Source organism: Urtica dioica, chromosome 5 (assembly GCF_054948205.1).
Source record: "Urtica dioica subsp. dioica isolate 48M chromosome 5, U.dioica_male_clone48M_v1_H2, whole genome shotgun sequence".
Classification (NCBI taxonomy): Eukaryota; Viridiplantae; Streptophyta; class Magnoliopsida; order Rosales; family Urticaceae; genus Urtica; species Urtica dioica.
This window is the reverse complement of record NC_142760.1, coordinates 16,473,900-16,493,457: the sequence shown is the minus strand read 5'-3', so window position 1 is coordinate 16,493,457 and position 19,558 is coordinate 16,473,900.

Below are 19,558 nucleotides of genomic sequence, written 5' to 3'. Positions count from 1 at the left end.
TTTACTACCTGGTCAGGTTTAGCTTCGTCGAGAACGATCGAAGTGAGATCATCGGGGGTGTGAAATTTCAACCTCTCGACATCGTCGCGGTGGTCTAATTCCCCGAGTTGCCGTGCGTCTTTTTGATCACACGGGTAGTCGTCTTCCAGTTGGTAGATCGTGTTAACCCTTTTTTCAGCGGGCTTGCCGTCTACGCCTTGGACGTAGCATATCCTCGCATGGGTTTGATCACCGGCCATGACGCCAATTCCCTCTTCGGTGGGGAATTTCACTAGTAGGTGATAAGTGGACGTGATAGCCCTTAGTTTGTTCAACGTGGGTCGCCCAATGATAACATTGCAGGGCGACTCCTGGTCGACCACAAGAAAGGGGACCATGTGAACGACTTCGATGCCTCCGGTAGTTCCGAAGGTGACTGGTAAATCAATGATTCCTTCAGTCATGACCTTTTCTCCCGTGAACCCAAACAGTGGTGTCTGAGTTGGGACAGGGCGGAGCCCCCCGAGCTTCATGCGCTCGAGGGTGGTCTTAAAGATTATATCGGCCGCGCTGCCGTTATCAATAAGAACTCTTTTTACCAAGTTGTTGGCCACCTGGGCCTTGAGGACTATAGCGTCATTGTGCGGGTGCACAACTCGCTTGGCCTCTTCATTGGTGAATTGTATCGTCTCGTAAGGTACGGACGGAGGTTCCTCGTAGGCGAGGTTAACCTGCCCGGCAAGGCCTTCTTAGGAGGCAGCTCTGAGGAGCTTTTTCCTTTGCCTGGCCGAGTCCCCGTCTTGCAAGCCACCTAGTATGGTGGTGACGACGTGGAGCTGCGCATCAGCCGTAGTTGTGACAGCTGTGCGGTCGGCGTTTGCATTGGACCCTCCACCTTTCTCAGGCTGTGGCCTGTTATCGGCGGGGGCTGCCGCTCCTACCAAGCGAACGACGAACTCTTTGAGCTCTCCCTTCTGGATTAATGTCTCAATTTGTTTCCTAAGATGGAAGCATTGAGCGGTCGTGTGACCGTAATCCCGGTGGAAATCACAATAATGGGACCGGTCGCGAGATGCGGGGTTACCCCTTATTGGAGCCGGAGCGACGAACTTGTCACGCGCCACAGCGTAGATTTGCTCTACCGGGGCGTTCAAGGGAGTGTAACCCGAGTAGTCTCTAAAATTGCTCGCAAGACGCGGCTTTTGAGACGTAGGGGGCCGGCCATCGGTAGTGTGACCGCCCTTGTTCATCCTTTTGCGAGGGTTACTCGGCTCGTTGCCGGACTCATCCCGACGGCGGGAGCTTTGGCTGCTGCTCCTGCGGCCGTCGAGGTAATCTTCTACCCCCATAAAGGTTTTGGCTCAGTTCATTAACTCGGCCATCATAGAAGGGACTCTGCCGACGACGGACTTTAGGAAGTCTCCAGTGCGCAAGCCCTCGATGATGGCTGTAATTGCGTCACTGTCGTCAAAGCGGTCGACCTTGTTCGATTCGGTGGTGAATCGAGTGAGATACTGTCTCAAGGACTCGTTATTCTCTTGCCTGATTGACCATAAGTACATCTTGGTCTCCTTTTGGACCATGGATGTAGCAAATCGTGCCAGGAACATGTCCTTCAGGTCTTTGAACGATTGGACCCTCCCTGGTCTTAAATTCTTAAACAACTCGAAACCGGGTCCGGTGAGGGTAAGACTAAAAGCTTGGCATAGAGCCCCAGGTGAGACACCCTGCATCGTCATCCAAGTTTCGTAATGTTGGATGTGATACGTGGGATCAGATTTCCCATTGTATGGAGGGAGATTCGGGAGTTTGAAGTTTCCCGTGCACACCTCAGCAAGGATTTGGGGGGTGAAGGGAGAGGAATGTTCTTCCACGACCCCGTATGTATCACCGGCCAAGCCGCCTTCACGCAGGTCACGCACCTCGTTACGAAGATTGTGAATCATGGTGACGACGTCGAGGCCAGTGTTGGGGGTCACTCCTTGTTCAGGAGGAGTCACATGTCGCCTTTCGTTCGACCCTTGAGCCGTGCGAGGGTCCCCATTGATTGGGGCCGTAGGGTTATGACCCTTACGAGCGCTCAGCCTCTCTCGGAGGTCTTCGCCACGGTTGTTCCGTTGGGCGGTAAGTCGATCTCTAAGATCCGGCCCGGCGGTATGGGGGTGTGAGCTTCGAGCCACGCGCCTTACTCGCCGAGTCGTTGTACCTTCCCTGACATTGCCTCTTTGACCGAGTCGGTCATGGGCCGAACGTCGGGAGGTCTCTTCTTGAGAGGAGAGCGGTATTGCTTTCGTTTTCGACGGACCGGCTTCGATCTCAACAGGGAGTCCCCCGTCCTTGGTGAGAGAAGTCTCGATGTCAGCCAAATTTTCCAAGCCTTCATAGTCGGGGTCATAATCATATCCCTCGTCCATGAGGTCCTCCGATTCCCCGTGTGGGGCGCCGTGTGCAGGTGCCTTGCCCGCCAGTTGGCGGTGGTACCTCGCATTAACTATCTTTAGCTGGCGGATTTTCTCCTCCATTTCAAGGATGCGGTCGTCCCGACTGTCCTGAAGAGGAGGGGGCGAGGGAGTGTGACTCTCGTCGTTGAGAGACTCCTCGTCGCCTTGCACTCAGGAGCACAGGAAGTATTCCTTCACCGCGGTTGCGTTTTCGAGGTTATTCATGCCCTCAGAATGAACGGGTGGTTGACCACTCATGTCTTTCTCGAGTCGAGAAGAAAGGGGTCGAGCCGTAGAAGGGATTTCGGGCTGTGTAAGTCGGGAAGTCCCCTCCTTCTAGCGCCAAAATGTTGTCGCACGAAAATGAACAACGATTAAATACCTCGGGCGGTTCAATCCAAGGCCGGACCAAGTGATCGCGCCCGGGCCAAAAATGGGAGCTCGTAGACCGAGCTGCACCCTCCAGACCCTGAGGTGTGTTTTGGGGGGTGTGACCATGCCAAAGGTTGGCTGCCTACGTACCCTTTAGTCGGGATCAGGTCAGAGTAGTTCAATTTGTGTGGGGAGGCTATCTTGGGCTCGGAGGCTTTGTGAATCCAAGGCTTTAGAGGGGGACCGGGCTCGTAGCTTCTAGTGAAGACTTTAGAGGGGTCGCTTGCCTCGTAACTCGGAGTTCTAGCTCAAGGGCCAAGAAGCTGGAGAGCAGTGCGTACTGCTGAAGCTCGGGTCGCAGAAGAGGACCGCGCTCCCTCTCGTGGAGGGGGGTCCTTGTTTCTGAGGCGAGGGAAGAGGAGTGCGCGCTCTTGGAATGTCACAAGAGCACGAGAGAATTCTTCAGAGAAGAGAAGTATTGTTCTCGAAAAATGTATGAATGTCTTATTTTCCTCCCCTAGGGGGGGGGGGGGGGGGGTATTTATAGTATTTGAGGGGAAGCCTTGGGCCGGCCCCTTGAGGCCCACCGGGTGGCCGAGAGCGAGGCGCGCGAGGCCTCACGCCCAAGAGGGCGCAGGGCGCGCGGGACATGTCGCCTGGATGGGCGCGGGGCGTGCCAGGCGCGGGACTTGGCCGGGCGCGACGTGCCCGGCAGCGGGCGTGCCCAGCCGAGGTGGCAAAAACGCTCGGCCGAGGTGGCAAGGACGCTCGGCCGAGGTGGCCGAGGTGGCAAAGACGCTCGGCCGAGGTGGCCGAGGTGGCAAAGACGCTCGGCCGAGGTGGCCGAGCTGATAAAGACTCTCGGCCGAGGTGGCCGAGCTTGCGAAGGCGCTCGGCTGAGGTGGCCGAGCTGGCGAAGGCGCTCGACTGAGGTGGCCAAGCTGGTGAAGGCGCTCGACCGAGGTGGCCGATGTGGCAGGGACACCCGGCTGAGGCAGCAGGGGCGCTCGGTCGGGACGCCGAGGCGCGCGCAGGCCGGGAGGCCGGGGTGCGCGGGAGTGCGCGCGCGGGCCGGGAGCGATAGGGCGCGCTGAGGCCCATTGGGCCGGGGGCGCAGGTGCGCGCGCGCCGGCCGTGGCCCATTGGGCCGGGGGCGCAGGTGCGCGCGCGCGTCGGGGCGCTTGGGCCTGGTGGGCCGGGGCCCATTGTGCTTTCGGCCGGCAAAGCCCGGCCGGCCTTGAATCGTTTTTGAATTTCCGGTGTCCCGAAAACGACCGGTAACAATTTCTATCACTAAATCACTCGAAATAAAAGGAATCAGTGAGTGGGCACTTTTAAACACTGCGACTTAAGAACGAGTCTTGAAGTCGCAGAGCTAAACTCTAGGTCAAATGAGGACCTAGGTGCCAAAACAATAAAACGAAATTGACTAGAGAGAGAGAGGAGAGGGGCGGCCACAATGTCTAGAGAGAGAGTCTCTCAATCTCTAACTTGTGTGGAATGAGAAAACAATGAGAATGAGGGCCCTATTTATAGGAGAAGGGTTAGCCTTAGAAATGGGAGTTTCCTCTTTTTTCCAAGCATTCATGAGCAATCTCTTATTGCCGATTTTCTCCATATGCGCCCATGTCTCATTCCCTTAAGGGATTTGTTTCCTAATTTGTTCCTTCTCTAGGTTGGCCGATTCCCCTATGCATCCATATGCAAATTTGTTTCCTCTTTTTCTTTTGCCAAGTATCTTGATACATTTATGCACAAAATATTCTCTCTTCCTATGGGTATGTTGGGCGCCTATTTCTCATCTAGAAGGAGCTTCTAGAAGCTTCTTCATTTGTTCATGACAACATGAAAAAGGCCCATTAAGAATTTTCAATAGAATTCTTATGAAATGAAATTAATCCACAAGGCCCAATAAGACTAATATTGGCCGAGTGAAACATGTCATTAAATGACCTTGTCAAGAAATTTATTGACATTCATTTCATCCTATGTCTCAAAAGACAAAAATACCCTTTTGACTATTTTCGTTCTTGTTTTGACTTAGCTTCCAGTTTAACTATTCCTAATCGATGTGATTCGTGACATTGACCTCATGGATCCAAATGAACAAAGCTTTAGCTAAATACTTGGACTCAAAAGTTCACAAACCTTTTCCAAGTTTAGCTCAATGTCAACTGACTCCACTAAAGAGTTGACACTGAAAATCTCTCGGTTCAAATGAATTTATTTTATACTCAAGAATTCAACCTAATTGTAATGAGTGGATCCACAGAATATTATCAGTGTTTACCCTTCATGAATTTCATCAGCTAGTCGGGATTTACAAAATTATTATTTTACCCTTCTACCTGTTATTTCCTAAACTCCTTTGTCGCTTGTGAATAAGTTAGAAACAATGTATTGACAAGGAGCTAACAAGTCACATTGTTTCATCCAAAAGAGTCAGGACTCAATTTGGACACTGGCCAGTTGATTTATTCACACTGCAAGGAACAAAGCATGAGGTGATATACATTGCATTTCTGCAATCTTGTACATGAATTCCATATCTATGAGAACTTCACACAGTTACTCATGACATACTCACAACTTAGTACTTCACCAATAGGCCTTGTTCGGAATCACATATTGAGTCCGAACTCTGACTTTCTCAAATGAGAATACTAAGGTGTGAAATGACATGTCTCATTTCAGGATTAAGGTAAGTACGATGCAATTCATACATAGTGACTTCGAGACATAAGAGGTTAAATGGTTTGTTCTTATCTTGTCTCTAGAAGTGCACTGGTCAATTCAGTACCTTCGGAAGATACCTAGAAGAACTATAGAGTCTCCAACTCTCAATGCCTCATAACCAGACATCATGGATTCTTCTAACAATCATACTGGGGTCAATAGTCCTTTGACCCTTAGATTGCGAATATATCCTTTTAAGCAAACTACGAAGAGTTTGTTCATGCAAATCTACATTTGTCTCTTCGTAAGTTGTTTAGTTTGTTTATGGACTAAAGACTAATGTTTTATCATAAAGCTTCAAATAGACACGGAAGAATGAATGAACGTTTCAACTTTTTATTAATGAATAAGCAATTACAAGCAAGAGTCTTTGTAAGACTATATGACATCAAATACACACTACAACTCTTCTTGTGGGCACCATTGACAACACCATTGTGGAAGCGTACATTGTAGAAGAGGCATTGACATTTGTTGCAAGGTATCTCGAAGATAATAAAACCGTCGATGAAGTTCCAGTGCGGGAAATTTATGTTTTCCGGTCTGAAAACTGTGTGCCTTACGGGATGATGAAGCCGATAGTTTTAGACGACAACCAGAAAGTGAAGCGAAGTGGTACATTTATAGCAATTGTCCATAAATCGATCTGTATTTTATGTAAGTGAATCATTCATTTAAATATGTACAATACCTAGCTCATTGATATATATCTAATTACGTAACGTTAACAGTGAGCATTTGGAACTTATTCAAAATAACTCTAAAGCGGGAACTGAAGATTCTAATATCGAAGCAATGCATAGAAAAGAATACAAAATTTGGTTTGCGAAAAAGGTAAAATGAAAGGATTCATTTGCTGAAAGCATACTAAAAATGCTAACAACAAGTGCCACCACTGTAACGAGCCTGGTCATTGGTGTAGGAACAGTCCTGCCTACCTCAAAACTAAGGAAAACGGTATTGTACTTGTTACCGAAGCTTGCTTAGTAGCTGATAATGTAGCATCGTGGATTATTAACTCCGCTGCTACTAACCATATTTGCTGCTCCTTGACTGGTTTTAGGAAACGCAAAAGCTTGGAGGAAGGCGGCTTCTGCTTCAAGTGGGGTGATGGGAGCTTAGTGTCTACGAGGGCTGTGGGATCCATGACGCTGTCTTTTGAAGTCCGCACTTTAAATTTGAATAATGTTTATTATGTTCATTCCTTTGGGAAAAACTTAATATCTGTTGCTCGTCTTTTAGAGCAAGATTATTGTTTAGAGTTTATAAAGAATGGAATTCGTATTTCTTTTTCAAATTCTTTTGTCATTGATGCGTGTATGAAGAATGCTCTTTTCTACATTTATGTCACGCAACCTTCTCTTTTAGACACTGAAATAGATAATGATCTAGTTAGGGAGCCAAAGAGGATCAAACTATCTGAATCATCCTATCTAATAAAATCAACATATCTGTGGCACTTAATACTTGGTCATATCAGTCTAGATAGGATTAAGAGACTTGTGAGGGATGGTCCACTCCAAGCCTCTGCAATAGGTTCCCTACCTACTTGTGAATCTTGTATAGAAGGAAAAATGACTAAGTGACCTTTCACAGCTAAGGGTCGAAGAGCCACTGAGTTGCTGGAGCTTGTACATTCTGATGTAAGTGGTCCGCTCAGTACACAGGCACAAGGAGGATACGAATACTTCGTTACCTTCACCGATGATTACTCAAGATATGGTTTAATCTATTTGCTCAAACACAAATCCGAGAACTGTAACGATTTAAGGTGTTTAGAGCTTTAGTGGAAAAGCAAACTGGCAGAGAGACCAAAACTCTGCGATCCAATCAAGGTGGTGAGTATATGTCTGGAGACTTCGATGACTTTCTTAAAGAAGAAGGTATCGCTTCTCAGCTTACATCACCTGACACACCTCAACAAAACGGAATGTCAGAGAGAAGTAACCGAACTCTAATGGCGATGGTTAGATCAATGATGAGTTACTCATCACTCTCTCTTTCCTTTTGGGGATACGCCCTCAAAACAGCTATTGGAATTGATCTAGGGTTTAAGAACAAGTTTAACGCTTCGCAAAGCGGCGGAATTTTAAAATTTTTCTTTTCAAGTAAAAACAATTTTTTACTAACCCAGACAAAGAGCAAGTACATATAAATAAAAACTATTAAGAGCTAAGAAGTTTACTAACCTTTCTTGAAGCTTGAACTTTGAGAAGCTTTTGGAAAGTTTGCAACGCTCGTCTCTCCTCGCAGCACGTCTCTCTTTCTTTCCTCGGCACCTCGAGCAACCACGAAATTTTCTATCACTAAATCACTCGAAATAAAGGAATTAGTGAGTGGGCACTTTTAAACACTACGACTTAAGAACGAGTCTTGAAGTCACAGAGCTAAACACTAGGTCAAATGAGGACCTAGGTGCCAAAACAAAAAATCGAAAATAAACTAGAGAGAGTGACGAAGGGGCGGCAACCACAAGTTCTAGAGAGAGAGTCTCTCAATCTCTAACTTATGTGGAATGAGAAAAATGAGTAGAATGAGGCTCCTATTTATAGGAGAGGTCTTACCTTCAATAAGGTAGTTTCCGCTTCTATAGAATATCACATATTCATGAGCCAATTTCCTCTTTTCCTCTATGACATACTCGGCCAAGGTAGGCTTCATTAAGCCTTGGATTTGTTTCCTATTTTGTTCCATGCCTTGCCTTTTGTCTCTCTCTTGGGCGCCTACCTCATTCCTCTTAGGGGAAATTTGTTTCCTCTTTTTCTTTTGGCAAGTATTTTGATACATTTATGCACAAAATATTCTCTGTTCCTTTGGGTATGTTGGGCGCCCATTATGTCTCTAGAAGGAGCTTCTAGAAGCTTCTTCATTTGTTCATGACAACATGTGAAAAGCCCATTAAGAATTTTCAATAAAATTCTTATGAAATGAAATTAATTCACAAGGCCCAATGATCAAGTCATGGCCGAGTGACATTAAGTCATCAAATGAACTTGTCAAAAATTTTATTGACATTCACTTCATCTTTTGTCTTAAAAGACAAAAATACCCTTTTGACTATTTTGGCAAGTATCTTGATACATTTATGCACAAAATATTCTCTCTTCCTATGGGTATGTTGGGCGCCCATTATGTCTCTAGAAAGAGCTTCTAGAAGCTTCTTCATTTGTTCATGACAACATGTGAAAAGCCCATTAAGAATTTTCAATAAAATTCTTATGAAATGAAATTAATTCACAAGGCCCAATGATCAAGTCATGGCCGAGTGACATTAAGTCATAAAATGAACTTGTCAAAAAGTTTATTGACATTCATTTCATCTTTTGTCTTAAAAGACAAAAGTACCCTTTTGACTATTTTGTTTTTGTTTTGACTTAGCTTCCAGTTTAACTATACCTAATCGATGTGATTCGTGACAGTGACCTCATGGATCCAAATGAACAAAGCTTGAGCTAAAATACTTGGACTCAAAAGTTCACAAACCTTTTCCAAGTTTAGCTTAATGTCAACTGACTCCACTAAAGAGTTGACAATGAAAATCTCTCGGTTCAAATGAATTTATTTTCTACTCAAGAATTCAACCTAATTGTAATGAGTTTACCCTTCTAGCTGTTATTTCTTCAACTCCTTTTTCGCTTGTGAATAAGTTAGAAACAATGTATTGACGAGGAGCTAACAAGTCACGTTGTTTCATCCAAAAGAGTCAAGACTCAATTTGGAGACTAGCCAGTTCATTTATTCACACTCCAAGGAACAAAGCAAGAGGTGATATATATTGCATTTCAGCAATCTTGTACATGAATTCCATATCTATGAGAACTTCACAAAGTTACTCATGACATTATCACAACTTAGTACTTCACCAATAGGCCCTGTTCGGAATCACATAGTGAGTCCGAACTCTGACTTTCTCAAATGAGAATACTAAGCTGTGAAATGGCATATCTCATTTCAGGATTAAGGTAAGCATGATGTAATTCATACATAGTGACTTCGAGACATAAAAGGTTAAATGGTTTGTTCTTATCTTGTCTCTAGAAGTGCACTGGTCAATTCAGTACCTTCGAAAGATACCTAGAAGAACTATAGAGTCTCCAACTCTCAATGCCTCAGAACCAGACATCATAGATTCTTCTAACAATCATACTGAGGTCAATAGTCCTTTGACCCTTAGATTGCGAATATATCGTTTTAAGCAAACTACGAAGAGTTTGTTCATGCAAATCTACATTTGTCTCTTCGTAAGTTGTTAAGTTTGTTTATGGACTAAAAGACTAAGGTTTTATCATAGAGCTTCAAACAAAGAAAGAATGAATGAACGTTTCAACTTTATTAATGAATGAATAGGAAATTACAATCAAGAGTCTTCATGAGACTTATTACATCAAATTTACAAAATAAAGATTACAACTCTTCTTATGGGCACCATTGACAACACATAGTGACTTCGAGACATAAGAGGTTAAATGGTTTGTTCTTATCTTGTCTCTAGAAGTGCACTGGTCAATTCAGTACCTTCGGAAGATACCTAGAAGAACTATAGAGTCTCCAACTCTCAATGCCTCATAACCAGACATCATAGATTCTTCTAACAATCATACTGGGGTCAATAGTCCTTTGACCCTTAGATTGCGAATATATCGTTTTAAGCAAACTACGAAGAGTTTGTTCATGCAAATCTACATTTGTCTCTTCGTAAGTTGTTTAGTTTGTTTATGGACTAAAGACTAATGTTTTATCATAAAGCTTCAAACAGACACGGAAGAATGAATGAACGTTTCAACTTTTTATTAATGAATAAGCAATTACAAGCAAGAGTCTTCATGATACTTTATTACATCAAATGTAAAATATAAAGATTACAACTCTTCTTGTGGGCACCATTGACAACAACAGTTGCTTACATTCGGAACCAAGTTCCGTCTCAAAAACGGTTCCTGGTACTCCTTATGAACGATGGACTGGCCGTAAAATAAATCTAGGCCGCATCAAAATTTGGGGTTGCCCTGCACACGTGCTGAGGCAAAAGACTAGCAAGTTGGCTAGTAGGTCAGAATTGAGTCTGTTCGTTGGATATCCAAAGGAAACCAAAGGTTTCACATTCTATAGTCCCGAGGACGATAAGAATTTCGTTAGCATGAATGCTTGTTTCCGTGAGGAGGACTTTATGAAAGATGTAAAACCTAGAAGCAAAATTGTGCTTGAAGAAAAGTTGGGTGAGGAAGCTTCTACCTCATCTGTAAGAGCTGTTCTTACCCCAACTGAAACACAACCTAACTCATCAGATCCTCGTCAAGTAGTACTTCGACGTAGTGGGAGGGCTTCTTAAAAGCCTGACAGGTACATGTCTTATGGAGACACTCTCGTAGCCATCTCTGACATGGATGATCCTGTTTCCTATAGCTAAGCGATGGCTTGTTCTGAATCAAACCTTTGGCTTGATTCCATGAAAGTTGAAATGCACTCGATGTATGTCAACAAAGTTTGGAAACTTGTAGACCTTCCTGAAAGGATTAAACCCGTAGGGTGTAAGTGGATATACAAGAAGAAAAGGGGTCCGGATGGGAACGTCGAGACGTTAAAAGCACGACTAGTGGCTAAGGGTTATACGCAAAAAGAAGGGATTGACTATGAAGAAACCTTCTCGCCAGTCGCGATGCTTAAATCCATCCGCATACTTCTATCAATAGGTGCAGCTCTCGATTATGAGATTTGGCAAATGAATTGTGAATGAGGTGGGGTATTTGTAGGAGGAGGTTTACCTTCAAAAGATAGTTTCCTCTTTTCTATAGAATATCACATATTCATGAGAAAATATTTGCTTTCCCTTCCTCATGTCACATGTCCAAGGCATGCTTCTAGAAGGCCTTGGATTTGTTTCCTCTTTTGTTTTCCTTCTCCTTGGCCGCCCAAAATCATCCCTCATAGAGGAAATTTGTTTCCTCTTTTTCTTTTGGCAAGTATCATCATACATCATTGCCCAAAATAATTTCTCTTTGTCCCATGGTTATGGACGGTTTTGAGCTTCTAGATGTTTCTTTATTTGTTCATTACAACATAAGAAAAGCCCATTAAAAATTTTCAAATAATATTCCATGAAATGAAATTAATCCTCAAGGCCCAATATTCTCAACATGGCCATGCGATCCAATTTCAATAGTCATCATATGACAATGTCAAAAACTTATTTATTGACATTCATACCATCATATGTCCAAAAAGACAAAACTACCCTTCAGACAATTTTCGTAAAACTTGTCTTGTTCTTGTTTTGACTTAGCTTCTAGTTTAACTAATCCTACTCGAAATGACTTCTGACAGTGACCTCATGGATCCAAGTAAACAAAGCTTGAGCTAACGTACTTGGACTCAAAAGTTGACAAACCTTTTCCAAGTTTTGCTTAATGTAAACTTGACTCCACTAAAGAGTTGAAATGAATTTATTTTCTACTCAAGATTTCAACTTAATTGTGATGAGTGGATCCACTGAATATTATCTAGGTTTACCCTTCATGAATATCATAAGCTAGTCAGGATTTACAAAATTACCATTTTAGCCTTCTAGCTGTTATTTCCTCAACTCCTTTGTCGCTTGTGAATAAGTTAGAAACAATGTATTGACGATGAGCTAACAAGTCACATTGATTCATCCAGAAGAGTCATGACTTTATTCGGGCACTAGCCAGTTCATTTATTCACATTCAAAGGAACAAAGCATGAGCTGATATACATTGCATTTCAAAAATCTTGTACATGAATTCCATGTGTATGAGATCTTCACAAAGTTACACATGACATCTTCATAACTTAGTACTTCACCAATAGGTCCGGTCTATATAACATAGTGAATCTAGAACTCTGACTTTCTCAAATGAGAATATGTAAGCTATGAAATGACATGTCTCATTTCAGGATTGACGTAAGCACGATGTAACGTAGTGACTTCGAGACATAAGATGTTAAATGGTTTGTTCTTATTCTGTCTATAGAAGTGCACTGGTCAATTTAGTACCTTTAGAAGATACCTAGAAGAACTATAGAGTCTCCGACTCTCAATGTCCCATAAACAGACATCATAGATTCTCCTAACAATCATACTGGGATCACTAGCCCTTTGACCCTTAGATTGCGAACATACTTGTCGTCGCTCGTTTTTGGACAACTATTTAGGAGCCCCAAACGGTTCGACCCTAGGCCGAACCAAGTGGTCGCGTTCGGGCTAGAGCGTCTTGAACTCGGTATCCCGAGTTCTCTCTAGCTGTGAATGGTGTTTGCCTCGTCCGCCGTTGGTCCTGCAAAAGAAGGAAACGATGAACTACAAAGGGGAAATAGAGGGGGTGCCTCTGTTTACCTCTCCGACGCTCAACATTAGGAGGATTGAGGTGGATATAGAGGGTTTAGTGTTTAGAGGATTGAAGCTTGAGAGAAACGAGTGAAGTATGAGTTCAACAGCGTTTCAGTACTCAATTTTGGATTACTTGACACGAGGGGTCGAGCCTCGTATTTATAGGCGACCAACGGGCATTTGGAGAACCCCTTGGCCGAATGAAAGTGGGCCGTCCATTGGACGAGTGAAGCTCGGTCGGCAAATGGTCGGGTGAGGGCATTGGACCGGCCAATGGCTAGGTGAAGACAGAGCCGGCCATTGGCCGGGTGAGTATGCTGGGCCGGCCATTGGCCGAGTGAAGCTCGGTCAGCCAATGGCCGGGAGAAGGAGTTGGGCCGGACAATGGTCGAGTGAAGGCCGGGCCGGCCATTGGCCGAGTGAGAATTCTGGGCCGGCCATTGGCCGAGTGAAACTCAGTCGGCCAATGGCCGGGTGAAAGAGTTAGGCCGGCCAATGGCTGGGTGAAGGCTGGGCCGGCCATTGGCCGAGTGAAACTCGGTCGGCCAATGGCCGGGTGAAAGAGTGATGCAGTGGAAGTTAGAGAAATAAGTGACAACTTCAATCGTTGATTCGGCGCACGAATGCCCAACCAAAGTTCCTCCAAGTGCTGTTGATTCGTCGGGCGAATACCCAAAACTCAGGCAACAAAATTCGATTCCAAATAAGGGAAAACGAATATTGGATTTCAGGAAATATTTCTTAATCAAAGTATGCCCCACAAAGTCTGAAACACAGCCTTTAAATACACAACAAAGAAACCCAATGATTGGGAAAAACCAAAAGACAACAACCGAAAATTAAACACGAAATTAAACACAAAACATTAAACGCGAATTAAGTGCAGTAAATGGCATTTTTAGGAGCCGAAAAGTTGTTGCTGCTCCATGTAGATAACGTCCGTAGCTTCGAAACGAACGGCGCCAATAGCAAAACTGACGCTCGAGTCAACCGGTGCGCCCCCTCAAAGTCGCGCGTGCTTGGACCGTTTCTCAAATCGTTCCAGAAACGTCAAAGCGTGTTCGATGTGGAGTTGGACTGCATCAAAGAGTTGGGCCGATCGATGGCCGGGCGAAGGCTGGGCCGGCCATTGGCCGGGTGAGAACGTCCGGTCGACCAACGGGGCCAATAGCGCTGCCGGATCGTACCAGGCCGATAACAGTACTGTTTTAAGCAAACCATGAAGAGTTTGTTCATGCAAATATATATTTGACTCTTCATTTTTTGTTAGGTTTGTTTAAGGACTAAAGACTATAGTTTATCATAAAGCTTCAAACAGACAAGGAAGAATGAATGAACGTTTCAACTTTTATTAATAATTAAGCAGTTACAAGCAGGAGTCTTCGTGAGACTTTATTACATCAAATATACATAAATAAAGACTACTACTCTTCTTGTGGGCACCATTGATAACAATGACGATCTTTGCCCGAAAGTTTCGAAGTGAAGGGCAAAGATGAGCTTGTGTGCAAGCTCCAGAAGATTCTCTACGGGCTGAAACGAGCTCTAAGGTAGTGGTATAAGAAGTCCAACAACGTCATGAAGCAAGATGATTTCTGCAGATGTAAGGCCGATCATTGCTGATCGTAGGTGTTGACCTACACGATATCGATGAGCTAAAGAAGAGACTCTCCGAAGAGTTCACGATGAAGGATTTGGGAGCCGCAAAGCACATCCTTGGGATGAGTAATAAGAGGATCAGAGAAGGCATCGAGCTCTCACGATAAAAGTACAAGAACAAGGTACTCCAGCGCTTCAACATGGAGGATGCAAGATCAGTCAGCACGCCACTGGCTAGCCACTTCAAATTGTCCATGCAACAATTTTTGGTGACGGAGGACGAGCTGGCATACATGGACAATAGCCCCTATACTTTGGCCATCAAAAGCTTGATGTATGCAATAGTATGTACAAAGACGGACATTGCTCATGTAGTAGGAGTTGTGAGCAGGTTTATGAGTAACTTGGGGAGAGAGCAATTGGAGGCAGTGAAGTGGATCCTCCAATACCTGAGAGGCAGCTCATCCTCAGCGTTGATATTCAGGAAGTCCAAGCTGGGACTTCAAGGCTACATCGATGCTGACAATAGCGGCGATGTCGACAACAGTAAGATCACGTCTGGGTACGTCTACACGTTTGGAGGGACCACTATATGTTAGGTGTCGAGGTTGCAGAAGATTGTTGTCTTGTCGAGGTGCGAGGCGGAGTACGTAGCCATCGCCGATGCCACGAACGAGATGATATGGCTACAGACATTTGTCCACGAGATGGATCACAACCATGACGGGAGTATGCTATGCAGTGATAGCCAAAGTGTCATTCAGTTGGCAAAGAACCTGGTGTATCATGCTCGGATGAAGCTTATACAGCTGCGATATCACTTCATCATATCACCATTGTAATATAGAGTACTAGTGCTTGAGAATATCATAGGAAGTCAAAATCCAGCTGACATGTTGACAAAGTCAGTGTCATATGATAAACTGAAGTTGTGCTCGAATTCAGTTGGACTCATTGCTTGAGGATTGGAGTCGCCGCTGCAAATGGAGATATGTGATGAGATTGGTCTCCAAGTCGGAGATTGTTGGTGTGTGAAGCCTAGTCAATCACCGAGCTGGCGAGCTAAAGACCTTTCGACGATAATTCGCGGATCCATCGGACATGTTGACAACGTCAGTGCCATATGATAAACTCTTGACAAGTTAGGAGTCCTTCGAGCTTCCGAAGGTGACGTAGTAATCTAGCGTATGCCTATGTTTGGCATTGTGTCTTGCTCGTTTTTCAAGAATTGCAAAAAAAAAATCTGTTGAATGGGTTCGAAGGAGTTCTTGACGGCTTATGATACTGCTCGACTGAATAGATCATTGTCTCATTTATTTTACTTTATCTATCTTCTGCTTTCCAAATTTATTTTAGAGCATTTAATCGTTTGAATGAAATATCAATTTTCGTCTCTAATTTTTTTCGGAATTCTTTATATGGCTGCAGTAAGTTCTATTTCTTAAGACACTAAAAAAAATTGTATGTGCCTGAAACATAGAGATTGATGATATTATTTTATATAGATTGACGGAGTTTATATATCAAAGACGGAATGAAGTACTTTATTACATGTTTTCGAGAAAGAAACTAAAGCACATGGGGAATATATTCTAAAATACAAACAACCATGACAACATCGATCTGGTGTTGGAGATTTTCCCAAGAAAATCGTCCTAATGAGCAAATAGAATTATTTTTACTATTTATTACAAACTATATATATATATATATATATATATATATATATGTATGTATATATATATATATGTATATATTATTTAACTCTCTGAGATATTGTAACTTACTGTTTACATTATTTAGCAATCGCATGTGTATGAGCAATATCATGAAGATTATTATGGTTCAAAATTTTACTTTAAAATGTTTTGAATAAAAATTATAAAATTGGAACAAAATGAATCTTGTACCACTTAATCAAGCAATATTGGGATCAATTGAGGTATCTCAAGTTGTGAAGGCATCTCCAACCACAACATTAAATTTGATGTTAAAAATACACTAATTTTGTGTGTTTTTAACACCAATTTTTTTTTTCTACTCCAATCATAACATCAAATCTCACACAAAAAATAATATTCCTTATTATTATATTATTAAAAATAAATAATTATCATTTATTATTAATATTTCAATAAATATTATACTTCTTATATTTATTAATTAGCTGATTAAACATTCCAATATTCAATGAAAAATTAAATGTACTAAATTTTAAAATAATAAAATTAATATTGTATTACTTAAAAAAATCACAATACATTTAAATAATCTAAATTAATACATTACATTTTTTGATGTAGTCAATTTGTAAATTTGGTTATTTATAAAAGGGAAAATGGTGACAAAAATACTCAATATTCAGACAAAACACTACTTATGTTTTCATTTTTTTTCATTGGCAAAAATACTCAAAGATTCAAATTTAGTTACACGTAAATACTTTGCCGTTAAAATTTATGTTTGAACTTAACGGTCCAAGTAGTAACGGACTCACTATAACGTAACATATGATATTTTTACCAAAGAAATTTTTTTTTGAGTATATAAATAGTATTTTTGACCAAACATTGAGTATTATTGTCACCATTTTCCCTTTATAAAAATGTATATAGTTTAAATATATTTATATACATATTAATATTTTTTTTAGTAAAAGTTCATTACTTATATTAAACTGGTTGCTCCCCTGTGATTAAAGGGCAAAGACAGTGTATATACATATTAATATTAGTAGTCAAATAAAGCCCAAAAAAAAAACAATTTGCCGTGTATACAGTATCACGCCAAATATGACGTGATACTGTCCAAACACTAAATTATATCGTGTGGTTTGCAGTGTGATTGGAGGACTTTATGCACTAAATTTAATGTTATGCCGTTGGATATTAATTTTAGTTTGTGAGTTCGCATCATAATCCTGATACTTTTTTCGTTATAAATGTTTAGCGTGACTTTCCGTTTTGTTTTAAAACTAACATTTCTATGAAATATTTAACATAATAGGCAAAAAAAAATCTAGTATTTAATAAATACAAAACTAAAAAATAAACTGATAAATTATATTAAAAAAAAACTAGTTGTGTATATACAACTATGCTCCTTTCTTCTTTCTCTTCGTCGTTGTACTTGTGGAAGCGAAGCAGCAGTGGAATTGAGTAAAAATGATTATAAATATAAAATATAAGATTTTAGATAGAATTGCGTAAGAAGGGTTGGAAAGATAGTAAGATTGATGTTGTATTTATTTGAAACAGTTATTATTATTATTTTTTTTTGTAATATTATCGCTATGATAATAGGATAAATTTCATTTTTGCCCCCTGAACTATAACACCCTGTAACAACATATATCTTACTTTTTTTTTTCTTATAACCGTTTCCCTCGAATATTACAAGTGTTTTAACTTTGCTCATTCCGTCTATTTTTTTTAACAAAGTTAGTCACGTGTCAACATATAAATAAGTTTAAAATATAATTTACCGATGTACCCCTTAATATATGTTATTAATACCTTTTTTATATTAAAATACTATTACTAATATATATATATATATATATATATATATATATATTGATTAATAAAAATTTAAAACATCCTCGCTCTGCATTTTGAACATACAAAAAAAATTGTATATATATATATATATATAAAAAATCAAACGCCCTAACGACTCGATTTGTTTCTTCTTTTTTGTTTAATTATCTTTAAAAATTTATAATGTTCGTCTGTTTGTATTTAAAAAAATAAAGAGGGAGTAAATTATGTTAAATATTTTATTTTTAATATTTAAAATGATTAGAAAATGAAAAATATGATTTCAATATTTATTTTTAATATTAATATGATAAAAAATTGAAAATACGATTTTATCCTTGAATTATGTTAAATATTTGACCGATGACTTGTTTATTAAACAAACAAAAATACTCTAGAGGAACGGTTGTAAGAAAAAATAAAGATAAAATAGAAGTTGTTACATGCGTTATACTTGGGGACAAAGATGAAAATTTTCCTTAATGATATCAATATATGTTGGTCTCATATATCAACACATAAGAATTTCAAAGTAAAAGTTTTCATTCTAAACAAATTAAAGTACTTATATTATTTGGTGTTCGACTGTTTCTCAATTAATTCTTGTTCTTACTATTTTCATTTATACATTCACATACATACTATGTATACTTGATTAGTATTTTCCATTCATACATATATTCAAATACAGTGTAACTTGATTATATAAAATATATTTAAGTTCAGCCGAAAGTTTTTAAACTTCAATAACGAATCACTATTAATAACAAAATTTTATTTGTAGTGTAGCTGTTACTGTTATTAATAATAAATATAAAGTTCGTCAATAATATGATAGCATTTCGTGAAATCAGGAAAAACTCGTTAAAGCACTTTTATTGCCTATTAAACTTGATTGTAAATTTCTAGAATTTTTTTTTCAAACTTTGCAAGTAAAATATATTCATTATTTTCGGCCTACAGTTTGTATCGGATATTAAAAAACCATATTATTTATTTTCTCTCTATTTTTTTTATTTGCTCATAAATGTATACAATAAAGCTTACTTGATACTTCGTCAATAAATACAAAACCTAAAAAATACAAAACCTAGAATATGCTTGTCCGTGGACCGCGATATATCTCAATATATCTCAGTTATTATCTTTCTCTCAAATCAATCATACACACACACACACAGAAATATAATTCCATGAGAACCCTGAGTTGGCAGATATATGAAGAACTAGATTTGGGGTATCGAGATTTCATATCCAATAATTTGTACGTATGACGCATCAACTTTTTATTTATAAATCCTAACATATATACTTCTTGCTTCTTGGGGATGAATTTCTTAACACTTTCCCTTGAGCTGTTAGACGTGCAAACATGTTACCAAACTGTTTAGTTTGTCAGAATTATTATTTATCTGAAAAAGTCAAGCCATAAGCGTAGTGAAAAAATATCTCAGTTTTATTAGCTTTTTTTTTAATCACTTATTTTAGTCGACGAATCGGTAATAAAAGATTTCATGAATTTGACATAGTAAGCCTATATTCGAGAA